Below are 13,554 nucleotides of genomic sequence, written 5' to 3'. Positions count from 1 at the left end.
CTTGAATTGGGTCAATTCGGCTCGATTCGGCATAATTAGGCTCGTTCCAACCTTATTCGGCCCTGTTCGGCTCTAGGCAACACTTTTCTAATTCATTCGTCTCTATTTGGCTCCATTCGACTCCATTCCACACCATTCTACTCTGTTCGACTCCCATTCTGCACTATTCTATTCTCTTCTCCCCCACCCTACTCTAATCTATTCGATTCATTGAGATTTGTCTCATTTCCTCTCCATTCGACTCGATTCAGCTCGAATTGGATCTACTCATCTCTATTCTGCACTACTCGACTCTGACTATTCTACTCTACTCCACTCTACTCCATTCTACTCTTTCTCTTCTCTTCTCTTCTAGTCTATTCCTCTGTGCCCTACCCTATTGAATCCCAGCCTAACCTACACTACTCTAAGCTGTTCTATTGAATTCGATTGCATTCAATTCAACCCAATTTGACACAATTGGACGGACGGGATTTGGTGAGATTTCATGGGATTCGATGGGTTTTGGTGGGATTGGATGGACTTCGACGAGATTCGATGCAATAGGATGCGATTAGGTGCGATTTGGCTCGATCTAGCTTGGCTCATTTTCTTTGTCTCTATTTGGCTCATTCCAGCTCCATACGGCTCCATTCAGCTCGAATCTGGTCGATTTGACTTGATTGGGCTCGACGGGGCTCGACTCAGCCCTATATGTCCCTATTCGGTGCTATTCCGCTCTATTCAACTCTTTTCTAGTCTATTCATCTCGGTTTGACTGCATTTGACTCCATTCCACACCATTCTACGCTCTTCTATTCTACAGAACCCTATCCCGCCCTAGTCTTTCCTCATCTAGTCTCTTCTTTTCGATTCTGTTGTATTGGATTCTCGTTTTCTCTTTTCTCTATTCCATCCTATGCTACTCTGCCATACCCTACACGAAACTAAGCTATCCTGACTTATCCTCTTCTATTCTATTGGATTCTGTTTTCTCTGTTCTACCGTATGCTACCCTACCTTATGACACGCTACTGTACCATACCCTACTCCATAGGGGTACTCAATAAGGGTACTAGTTTGGAAAAGGGACTACCTAAGGCAAGGCAAGGGGACTAGTTCAGGCTCCTAGTTAGGGCCACTCTACTAGTTAAGAGTACTAGTTAATGGACGGGTACTAGTTAAGGCTACTAGGAAGGCAAGGTACAAGTGAAGGCTACTACTTCAGGCAAGCGTATTAGTTTAGGCTACTAGTTGATGCAAGGGTACAAGTTCATACTACTAATTAAGGCCGGGGTACTAGTTAAGGCAACTGGTCAAGGCAAGGGTAGTAGTTATGGGTAGCCATAAGGCCAGGGTACTAGTTAAGACTACTAGTTAATGCCAGGGTACTAGTTGAGGCAAGGGTACTAGTGACGGCCAGGGTACTAGTTAAGGCTGGGCTACTAGTCCATGCAAGGCTACTACTTCAGGGTACTGGTTCAGGTTTGGCTACTAGTTAAGAGCACTAGGAAGGCAAAGGTAGACGTTAAGACTGTTCCTTCAGGCAAGGCGACTCGTTAAGGGTACTAGTTACCACAAGGCTTCTAGTTCAGAATACTAGTTAGGGCCACTGTACTAGTTCAGAGTACTACTTAAGGCTACTAGGAAGGCAAGGAACGAGTTAAGGCCACTACTTCAGGCAAGAGTACTCGTTAAGTCTACTAGTCGATGCACGGGCACATGTTAATAATACTGGCTAAGTCCAGGTTGCTAGGTAAGGCAACTGGTTAAGGCAAGGGTAGTAGTTATGGGTACTGATAAGGCCAGGCTACTGGTTAAGACTACTAGTTATTACAAGGGTACTAGTTAAGGGTACTTGTTGAGGCAAGGGTAGGCATTAAGACTATTCCTTCAGGCAAGGCTCCTAGTTAAGGGTACTACTTAGGACAAGGCTACCAGTTCAGGATACTAGTTAGGGGCACTGTACTAGTTGAGAGTACTAGTAAAGGCACGGGTGCTAGTTAAGGCTGCTAGTTAAGGCAAGGTACAAATTAAGGCCACTGCTTAAGGCAAGAGAACTAGTTAAGGCTACTAGTTGATGCACGATTACAAGTGAATACTACTAGTTCAGGCCAGGGTACTAGTTAAGGCAACTGGTTACGGCAAGGGCCGTAGTTCTGGGTACTGATACGGCCAGGGTACTAGTTCAGACTACTAGTTAATGCGAGGGTACTAGTTAAGGGTACTAGTTATGGCTACCAGTGAAGGCCAGAGTCTTAGTTAAGGCTACTGGAGAAGGCCAGGGTACTAGTTAAGGCAGGGCTACTAGCTAAGGGTACCAGTTTAGAGAAGGCTACCAGTTCAGGATACGAGTTAGGGGCACTGTACTAGTTAAGAGTACTAGCTAAGGCACGAGTACTAGTTCAGGCCACGACTTAAGGCAAGAGTACTAGTTAAGGCTACTCTTTGATGCAAGTTTACAAGTTGATACTTCTAGTTAAGGCCAGGGTACTAGTTAAGGCCACTGGTTAAGGCAAGGCTACTAGTTAAGGCAAGGCTACTAGTTAGGGGGAGTAGTTAAGGCTTGGCTACTAGTTAAGGGGACTAGTAAGGCAAGGGCAGACGTTCAGACTATTACTTAAAGCAAGGCTACTAGTTCAGGGGACTAATTCAGACAAGGCTACTAGTTCAGGCTACTCGTTATGGCCGCTGTACTAGTTAAGAGTACTAGTTAAGGCACAGGTACTAGTTAAGGATACTAGTTCAGGCAAGGTACAAGTGAAGGCTACTACTTAAGGCAAGACGACTAGTTTAGGCGACCAGTGGATTCAAGGGTACAAGTGAATACTACTAGTTCAGACCAGGGTACCAGTTAAGGCAGCTGGTTAAGGCCAGGGTAGGACTTATGGGGACTGAGAAGGCCCGGTACTAGTTAAGACTACTAGTTAATGCGAGGGTACTAGTTAAGGGTACTAGTTGAGGCAAGGGTACTAGTGAAGGCCAGGGTACTAGTGAAGGCTCCTGGTGAAGGCCAGGGGATTAGTTAAGGCAGGGCTACTAGTTCAGGGTACTGGTAAGGCAAGGGTAGACATTAAGACTATTACTTAAGGCAAGGCTACTAGTTAAGGGTACTAGTTCAGACAAGGCTACTAGTTCAGGATACTAGTTAAGGCAAGGGGAGTAGTTCAGATTCAGAATTTAGGGTACTTGTCAAGGCAAGGGTACTCTTCAAGGCTAGTTGTCTAGCCTACTGATCTATACCACTAGTCTGACTAGTCCAGCTGTCTTGTCTAGGCTACTACTCTAGACTTCTCTTGTCTACTCTACTCTAGTCTGCTTTCGTCTACCCTAGTCTACCCTATCAAAAACCACCCTACCCTAACCTTTTCGAATCTATTCAATTGGATTCGATTCAAAGCATGTCAATGTGATTGGACGCGATGATGCTTGAATCGGCTCCTTCGGCACCATCAGCTCGATTCAGCTCGATTTGGCTTGAATCGCTTCGACTCAGCTTGTTTCAACTCAATTCGACTTGGTTCAGCCTTATTCGGCTCGATTCGACTCTTTTCTACTCTAGTTTTCTCTGTGCAACTCCATTCGACTCGATTCTACTCTATTCTGTTCTACCCTACCCTACCCTAATCTATTCTAATGGATTCGATTGGACGCTATTCGACGCGATTCATCACGTTTTGGTTCCATTGGGCTCGATTCGGCTAGAATTGGCTCTATTCAGCTCTATTCTGCACTATTTCACTCTATTCGACTCTACTCTTCTCTACTTTACTCTTCTCTGCTCTACCGTACTGTGCTATATTCTGTTCCTTCTATTATGTACTGTTCTATTCTATTCTGCTCTACCCTCCCAGCCGCTCCCCTCCCCTTCTCTAATCTTGGATTCTGTTCGAGTCATCGCATTTTCACGCCATTCGACCCGATTAGGCTTGAATCAGATCAATTCGCTTCGAATCGGTTCGATTGGGCTCCATTTGGCTCCATTCAGCTCCAATGGCATCGATTCTGCTGCATTCTGCTCGATTAGGCCTTCTTTGGCCCTATTCGGCCCAACTCTGCTCTATTCGACTCTTTTCTACTCTATTCGTCTCTAGTCGGCTCCGTTCTAATCCATGCCACACCATTCTGCACTATTCTCCTCTATTCTCGTCTACCCTTCCCTACCCTAATCTATTCTAATGGACTCGATTTGACCCGATTCGAAGCGATTCAACGCGATTCATCTTGTTTTGTCTCCATTCGCCTCAATTCGGCTATGTTCTGCACTATCTGACTCTTTTCTACTCTATTCTATTCTGCTGGATTCTTTCTCTTCTGTTCTCTTCTCTCCTATTCTGTTGGACTCGGTTCTATCCTACCCTACCCAACCCTACTGCACCCCACCCAAACCCACCCTACTTGAATCTATTTGATTCAATTCGATTCACTTCGACGCGATTTGACAGGATTCGACGGGATTCGACAAGGTCCGAAGGCATTTGACGGGATTCAAAGAGATTAGACGAGATTCCATACGATTCGACGTGATTCAGCAGAATTCTAGGAGATTGGACGCAATTCGAAGTTACTTGACGTGATGGGACGTGATTCGTCGTGATTCGACGACATTCGATGCAATCCGATGCGATACGAAGCCATTCGACCCGGTCCGACACAAAACGATGTGATTTGATGCGATTCGACGTGATTCGATGTGATTCGACGCTATTCAGTGACAGTCGGCGTGATTCTGCTTGATTCAGCTCGATTAGGTGCGAATCGGCTCTATATGGCTCCTTTACGTCTCTATTCGGCTCCATTCAGCTCTGTTTTCTCTATTCGTCTCGATTTGGCCTATTCGGCTCTATTCGACTCTATTCGAGTCTATTCGACCCTACTCTTTTCTACTCTATTCTATTCCTTCTATTCTCTTCTAATCCCTTCTAGTCTACTCTACTCTATTCTATTCCACCCTCCCCTCCCCTTCTCTAATCTAGACGTTTGGATTGGATTGGATGCATTGAACGGGATTCGAGGTGATTAAGCTTGAATCAGCTCGATTCGGTTCGATTTGGCTCTATTCGGCTCGTTTGGCTTGAATTGCTTCGATTCTGCTCAATTCGGCCTCTTTCGGCCCTATTCTGCTCTATTCGACTCTTCTCTACTCTTTTCGTCTCTATTTGACTCCATTCTACTCCATTCTATTTATTCCACACCATTCTACACTATTCTGCTCTACTCTATCCTACACCACTCTAATTTACTCGAATCGATTAGACGTGATTCCTCTCATTTCGACTCCATTCGGCTCTGTTCAGCTGTATTCGAGTCTACCCTATTATACACTAACCTACTCTATCGCACTCTAGTCTACTCTTCTCTATTTTCTTTCTTCTTCCTATTCTGTTCTGTTCTATTCTACTCTATTCTACCCTACCCTATGCTACCCAACTCTAATCTATTCTAATCCATTTGATTGGATTGGATTCAACCCATTTGGACACGATTCGGCTCAGTTTGGCTCTATTTAGCTCTGTTCGAATCTATTCTACTCTACTCTGTTTCCCTCTACGCTACTCTAGCCTACTGTTTTCTGTATTCGTTCTGTACTGTTCTGTTCTCTTCTATTCTCTTCTGTTTTATTCTATGCTACTCTACTCTAGTCCACCCTGCCATACCCGAACCTCCCCTACTCTAATCTGTTCAATTCGATTCCATGAATTTGGACACGATTCAGGTCGAATTGGTTCGATTCATGTCCATTCGGTTCCATTTGGCTCGAAGAGTGTCGATTCAGCTGGATTCGGCTCAATTGGGCTCCATTAGGCTCGATTTGCTGGATTTGGCTCCATTCAGCTCGATTCGGCCCTCTTCGGCCCTCTTCAGCACTATTCGGCTCTTTTCTACTCTTTTCGACTCCATTCGATTGCGTTGCACAGCATTCTACTCCACTCAACACTATTTTACTCTACCCTACCCTAATTGACTGGAATTGCTTCGAGGGGATTCAACGCGATTTGCCTTGTTTCTTCTCCATTTGGCTCGATTCGACTCGATTCGACTCTGTTCTACTCTACACTATTCTGCTCTGCTCTAACCTTTTGGACTCGATTCTCTTGTATTCTTTTTATTCTCTTTTACTGTGTTCAATTCTATTCTACTCTATTTTAACCAACCCTACTCTAATCTATTCCACTGGATTCGATTCCACGCATTTCGATGCGATTCGGCTCCAATCGGCTCCGTTGCACTCCATTCATCCCTCTTGGGCTCCAATCGGTTCGATTCAGTTCTAATCGGCTCCATTTCGCCCTGGTCAGCTCTATTCAGCTTGAATAGGCTCTATTCAACTCTATATGGCTCTGAGTCTACTCAACTCTATTATCTCTTCTCAACTCCATTCTACACCATTCTACTCCATCCGACTGTATTCTTCTCTATTCTATTGTCTTGTACTCCACCCTTCTCTAGTCTATTCTAATCGATTCGATTGGATTGGACTTGAATGGATGGGATTCAATGCAATTCAACGGGATTCGACGCGATCCAGCATGATTCCGCAGGATTCGGCGCGATTCGTCTTGATTTCTATCGCTTCGGCTCTTTTTGGCTCTATATGGCTGTATTTGGCTCTATTTGGCAATACTCAGCTCTATTCTTCTCTACTCTTCTCTCCTCTACAGTACTCGACCCTATTCTATTCTTTCAGTTCTGTTCTGTTCTGTCCTGTTCTGTGCTACTGCATTCTATTCTAGCCTACCCTACCCTAACTTTCGCTACTCTAATCTCTTCTATTCTAGTCAACACTCTTGAACGGGGTTCAACCTGACTTGGGTCATGTCGGCTCGATTCAGCTCCTTTCTGCGCCATCAACTCGATTCGGTTCTGATCGGCTCTTTCCCGCTCTATTTTGTCTTTTCGGCACTATTCGATTCTATTTGACTCTAGTCTACTCTATTCTTTCTGTTCTGTTCTATTCTACTCTATTCTATTCTACCCTACCCTACCCTAACCTTACCTGCCCTACACTAATCTATTTGATTTGATTCGACACATTTCAATCTGGTTCAACATGATTCGTCTCGATTTACCTAGAATTTGGTCGATTCAGCTGCATTCAGCTCTGTTCGGCTCTATGCAACTCTATTAGACTCTATTCTACTCGTCTCTACTTAATTGTATTCGATTGTTTCTGTTGTGTTCTACTCTAACCCCTCCTACCCTACTCTACTCTACTCTAATCGCTTCGATTCGATTCTATGCATCTGAACGCAATTCCATGTCATTAGGCTTGAATCGCCTTGATTTAGCTCTATTTGCCTTGAATTGGGTCAATTCGGCTCGATTCGGCATAATTAGGCTCGTTCCAACCTTATTCGGCCCTGTTCGGCTCTAGGCAACACTTTTCTAATTCATTCGTCTCTATTTGGCTCCATTCGACTCCATTCCACACCATTCTACTCTGTTCGACTCCCATTCTGCACTATTCTATTCTCTTCTCCCCCACCCTACTCTAATCTATTCGATTCATTGAGATTTGTCTCATTTCCTCTCCATTCGACTCGATTCAGCTCGAATTGGATCTACTCATCTCTATTCTGCACTACTCGACTCTGACTATTCTACTCTACTCCACTCTACTCCATTCTACTCTTTCTCTTCTCTTCTCTTCTAGTCTATTCCTCTGTGCCCTACCCTATTGAATCCCAGCCTAACCTACACTACTCTAAGCTGTTCTATTGAATTCGATTGCATTCAATTCAACCCAATTTGACACAATTGGACGGACGGGATTTGGTGAGATTTCATGGGATTCGATGGGTTTTGGTGGGATTGGATGGACTTCGACGAGATTCGATGCAATAGGATGCGATTAGGTGCGATTTGGCTCGATCTAGCTTGGCTCATTTTCTTTGTCTCTATTTGGCTCATTCCAGCTCCATACGGCTCCATTCAGCTCGAATCTGGTCGATTTGACTTGATTGGGCTCGACGGGCCTCGACTCAGCCCTATATGTCCCTATTCGGTGCTATTCCGCTCTATTCAACTCTTTTCTAGTCTATTCATCTCGGTTTGACTGCATTTGACTCCATTCCACACCATTCTACGCTCTTCTATTCTACAGAACCCTATCCCGCCCTAGTCTTTCCTCATCTAGTCTCTTCTTTTCGATTCTGTTGTATTGGATTCTCGTTTTCTCTTTTCTCTATTCCATCCTATGCTACTCTGCCATACCCTACACGAAACTAAGCTATCCTGACTTATCCTCTTCTATTCTATTGGATTCTGTTTTCTCTGTTCTACCGTATGCTACCCTACCTTATGACACGCTACTGTACCATACCCTACTCCATAGGGGTACTCAATAAGGGTACTAGTTTGGAAAAGGGACTACCTAAGGCAAGGCAAGGGGACTAGTTCAGACTCCTAGTTAGGGCCACTCTACTAGTTAAGAGTACTAGTTAATGGACGGGTACTAGTTAAGGCTACTAGGAAGGCAAGGTACAAGTGAAGGCTACTACTTCAGGCAAGCGTATTAGTTTAGGCTACTAGTTGATGCAAGGGTACAAGTTCATACTACTAATTAAGGCCGGGGTACTAGTTAAGGCAACTGGTCAAGGCAAGGGTAGTAGTTATGGGTAGCCATAAGGCCAGGGTACTAGTTAAGACTACTAGTTAATGCCAGGGTACTAGTTGAGGCAAGGGTACTAGTGACGGCCAGGGTACTAGTTAAGGCTGGGCTACTAGTCCATGCAAGGCTACTACTTCAGGGTACTGGTTCAGGTTTGGCTACTAGTTAAGAGCACTAGGAAGGCAAAGGTAGACGTTAAGACTGTTCCTTCAGGCAAGGCGACTCGTTAAGGGTACTAGTTACCACAAGGCTTCTAGTTCAGAATACTAGTTAGGGCCACTGTACTAGTTCAGAGTACTAGTTAAGGCTACTAGGAAGGCAAGGAACGAGTTAAGGCCACTACTTCAGGCAAGAGTACTCGTTAAGTCTACTAGTCGATGCACGGGCACATGTTAATAATACTGGCTAAGTCCAGGTTGCTAGGTAAGGCAACTGGTTAAGGCAAGGGTAGTAGTTATGGGTACTGATAAGGCCAGGCTACTGGTTAAGACTACTAGTTATTACAAGGGTACTAGTTAAGGGTACTTGTTGAGGCAAGGGTAGGCATTAAGACTATTCCTTCAGGCAAGGCTCCTAGTTAAGGGTACTACTTAGGACAAGGCTACCAGTTCAGGATACTAGTTAGGGGCACTGTACTAGTTGAGAGTACTAGTAAAGGCACGGGTGCTAGTTAAGGCTGCTAGTTAAGGCAAGGTACAATTTAAGGCCACTGCTTAAGGCAAGAGAACTAGTTAAGGCTACTAGTTGATGCACGATTACAAGTGAATACTACTAGTTCAGGCCAGGGTACTAGTTAAGGCAACTGGTTACGGCAAGGGCCGTAGTTCTGGGTACTGATACGGCCAGGGTACTAGTTCAGACTACTAGTTAATGCGAGGGTACTAGTTAAGGGTACTAGTTATGGCTACCAGTGAAGGCCAGAGTCTTAGTTAAGGCTACTGGAGAAGGCCAGGGTACTAGTTAAGGCAGGGCTACTAGCTAAGGGTACCAGTTTAGAGAAGGCTACCAGTTCAGGATACGAGTTAGGGGCACTGTACTAGTTAAGAGTACTAGCTAAGGCACGAGTACTAGTTCAGGCCACGACTTAAGGCAAGAGTACTAGTTAAGGCTACTCTTTGATGCAAGTTTACAACTTGATACTTCTAGTTAAGGCCAGGGTACTAGTTAAGGCCACTGGTTAAGGCAAGGCTACTAGTTAAGGCAAGGCTACTAGTTAGGGGAGTAGTTAAGGCTTGGCTACTAGTTAAGGGGACTAGTAAGGCAAGGGCAGACGTTCAGACTATTACTTAAAGCAAGGCTACTACTTCAGGGGACTAATTCAGACAAGGCTACTAGTTCAGGCTACTCGTTATGGCCGCTGTACTAGTTAAGAGTACTAGTTAAGGCACAGGTACTAGTTAAGGATACTAGTTCAGGCAAGGTACAAGTGAAGGCTACTACTTAAGGCAAGACGACTAGTTTAGGCGACCAGTGGATTCAAGGGTACAAGTGAATACTACTAGTTCAGACCAGGGTACCAGTTAAGGCAGCTGGTTAAGGCCAGGGTAGGACTTATGGGGACTGAGAAGGCCCGGTACTAGTTAAGACTACTAGTTAATGCGAGGGTACTAGTTAAGGGTACTAGTTGAGGCAAGGGTACTAGTGAAGGCCAGGGTACTAGTGAAGGCTCCTGGTGAAGGCCAGGGGATTAGTTAAGGCAGGGCTACTAGTTCAGGGTACTGGTAAGGCAAGGGTAGACATTAAGACTATTACTTAAGGCAAGGCTACTAGTTAAGGGTACTAGTTCAGACAAGGCTACTAGTTCAGGATACTAGTTAAGGCAAGGGGAGTAGTTCAGATTCAGAATTTAGGGTACTTGTCAAGGCAAGGGTACTCTTCAAGGCTAGTTGTCTAGCCTACTGATCTATACCACTAGTCTGACTAGTCCAGCTGTCTTGTCTAGGCTACTACTCTAGACTTCTCTTGTCTACTCTACTCTAGTCTGCTTTCGTCTACCCTAGTCTACCCTATCAAAAACCACCCTACCCTAACCTTTTCGAATCTATTCAATTGGATTCGATTCAAAGCATGTCAATGTGATTGGACGCGATGATGCTTGAATCGGCTCCTTCGGCACCATCAGCTCGATTCAGCTCGATTTGGCTTGAATCGCTTCGACTCAGCTTGTTTCAACTCAATTCGACTTGGTTCAGCCTTATTCGGCTCGATTCGCCTCTTTTCTACTCTAGTTTTCTCTGTGCAACTCCATTCGACTCGATTCTACTCTATTCTGTTCTACCCTAAAAAATACCCTAATCTATTCTAATGGATTCGATTGGACGCTATTCGACGCGATTCATCACGTTTTGGTTCCATTGGGCTCGATTCGGCTAGAATTGGCTCTATTCAGCTCTATTCTGCACTATTTCACTCTATTCGACTCTACTCTTCTCTACTTTACTCTTCTCTGCTCTACCGTACTGTGCTATATTCTGTTCCTTCTATTATGTACTGTTCTATTCTATTCTGTTCTACCCTCCCAGCCGCTCCCCTCCCCTTCTCTAATCTTGGATTCTGTTCGAGTCATCGCATTTTCACGCCATTCGACCCGATTAGGCTTGAATCAGATCAATTCGCTTCGAATCGGTTCGATTGGGCTCCATTTGGCTCCATTCAGCTCCAATGGCATCGATTCTGCTGCATTCTGCTCGATTAGGCCTTCTTTGGCCCTATTCGGCCCAACTCTGCTCTATTCGACTCTTTTCTACTCTATTCGTCTCTAGTCGGCTCCGTTCTAATCCATGCCACACCATTCTGCACTATTCTCCTCTATTCTCGTCTACCCTTCCCTACCCTAATCTATTCTAATGGACTCGATTTGACCCGATTCGAAGCGATTCAACGCGATTCATCTTGTTTTGTCTCCATTCGCCTCAATTCGGCTATGTTCTGCACTATCTGACTCTTTTCTACTCTATTCTATTCTGCTGGATTCTTTCTCTTCTGTTCTCTTCTCTCCTATTCTGTTGGACTCGGTTCTATCCTACCCTACCCAACCCTACTGCACCCCACCCAAACCCACCCTACTTGAATCTATTTGATTCAATTCGATTCACTTCGACGCGATTTGACAGGATTCGACGGGATTCGACAAGGTCGGAAGGCATTTGACGGGATTCAAAGAGATTAGACGAGATTCCATACGATTCGACGTGATTCAGCAGAATTCTAGGAGATTGGACGCAATTCGAAGTTACTTGACGTGATGGGACGTGATTCGTCGTGATTCGACGACATTCGATGCAATCCGATGCGATACGAAGCCATTCGACCCGGTCCGACACAAAACGATGTGATTTGATGCGATTCGACGTGATTCGATGTGATTCGACGCTATTCAGTGACAGTCGGCGTGATTCTGCTTGATTCAGCTCGATTAGGTGCGAATCGGCTCTATATGGCTCCTTTACGTCTCTATTCGGCTCCATTCAGCTCTGTTTTCTCTATTCGTCTCGATTTGGCCTATTCGGCTCTATTCGACTCTATTCGAGTCTATTCGACCCTACTCTTTTCTACTCTATTCTATTCCTTCTATTCTCTTCTAATCCCTTCTAGTCTACTCTACTCTATTCTATTCCACCCTCCCCTCCCCTTCTCTAATCTAGACGTTTGGATTGGATTGGATGCATTGAACGGGATTCGAGGTGATTAAGCTTGAATCAGCTCGATTCGGTTCGATTTGGCTCTATTCGGCTCGTTTGGCTTGAATTGCTTCGATTCTGCTCAATTCGGCCTCTTTCGGCCCTATTCTGCTCTATTCGACTCTTCTCTACTCTTTTCGTCTCTATTTGACTCCATTCTACTCCATTCTATTTATTCCACACCATTCTACACTATTCTGCTCTACTCTATCCTACACCACTCTAATTTACTCGAATCGATTAGACGTGATTCCTCTCATTTCGACTCCATTCGGCTCTGTTCAGCTGTATTCGAGTCTACCCTATTATACACTAACCTACTCTATCGCACTCTAGTCTACTCTTCTCTATTTTCTTTCTTCTTCCTATTCTGTTCTGTTCTATTCTACTCTATTCTACCCTACCCTATGCTACCCAACTCTAATCTATTCTAATCCATTTGATTGGATTGGATTCAACCCATTTGGACACGATTCGGCTCAGTTTGGCTCTATTTAGCTCTGTTCGAATCTATTCTACTCTACTCTGTTTCCCTCTACGCTACTCTAGCCTACTGTTTTCTGTATTCGTTCTGTACTGTTCTGTTCTCTTCTATTCTCTTCTGTTTTATTCTATGCTACTCTACTCTAGTCCACCCTGCCATACCCGAACCTCCCCTACTCTAATCTGTTCAATTCGATTCCATGAATTTGGACACGATTCAGGTCGAATTGGTTCGATTCATGTCCATTCGGTTCCATTTGGCTCGAAGAGTGTCGATTCAGCTGGATTCGGCTCAATTGGGCTCCATTAGGCTCGATTTGCTGGATTTGGCTCCATTCAGCTCGATTCGGCCCTCTTCGGCCCTCTTCAGCACTATTCGGCTCTTTTCTACTCTTTTCGACTCCATTCGATTGCGTTGCACAGCATTCTACTCCACTCAACACTATTTTACTCTACCCTACCCTAATTGACTGGAATTGCTTCGAGGGGATTCAACGCGATTTGCCTTGTTTCTTCTCCATTTGGCTCGATTCGACTCGATTCGACTCTGTTCTACTCTACACTATTCTGCTCTGCTCTAACCTTTTGGACTCGATTCTCTTGTATTCTTTTTATTCTCTTTTACTGTGTTCAATTCTATTCTACTCTATTTTAACCAACCCTACTCTAATCTATTCCACTGGATTCGATTCCACGCATTTCGATGCGATTCGGCTCCAATCGGCTCCGTTGCACTCCATTCATCCCTCTTGGGCTCCAATCGGTTCGATTCAGTTCTAATCGGCTCCATTTCGCCCTGGT

The sequence above is a fragment of the Elephas maximus genome, chromosome 11 (assembly GCF_024166365.1).
Source record: "Elephas maximus indicus isolate mEleMax1 chromosome 11, mEleMax1 primary haplotype, whole genome shotgun sequence".
In the NCBI taxonomy this organism is placed as follows: Eukaryota; Metazoa; Chordata; class Mammalia; order Proboscidea; family Elephantidae; genus Elephas; species Elephas maximus.
This window is presented reverse-complemented; position numbering follows the sequence as displayed.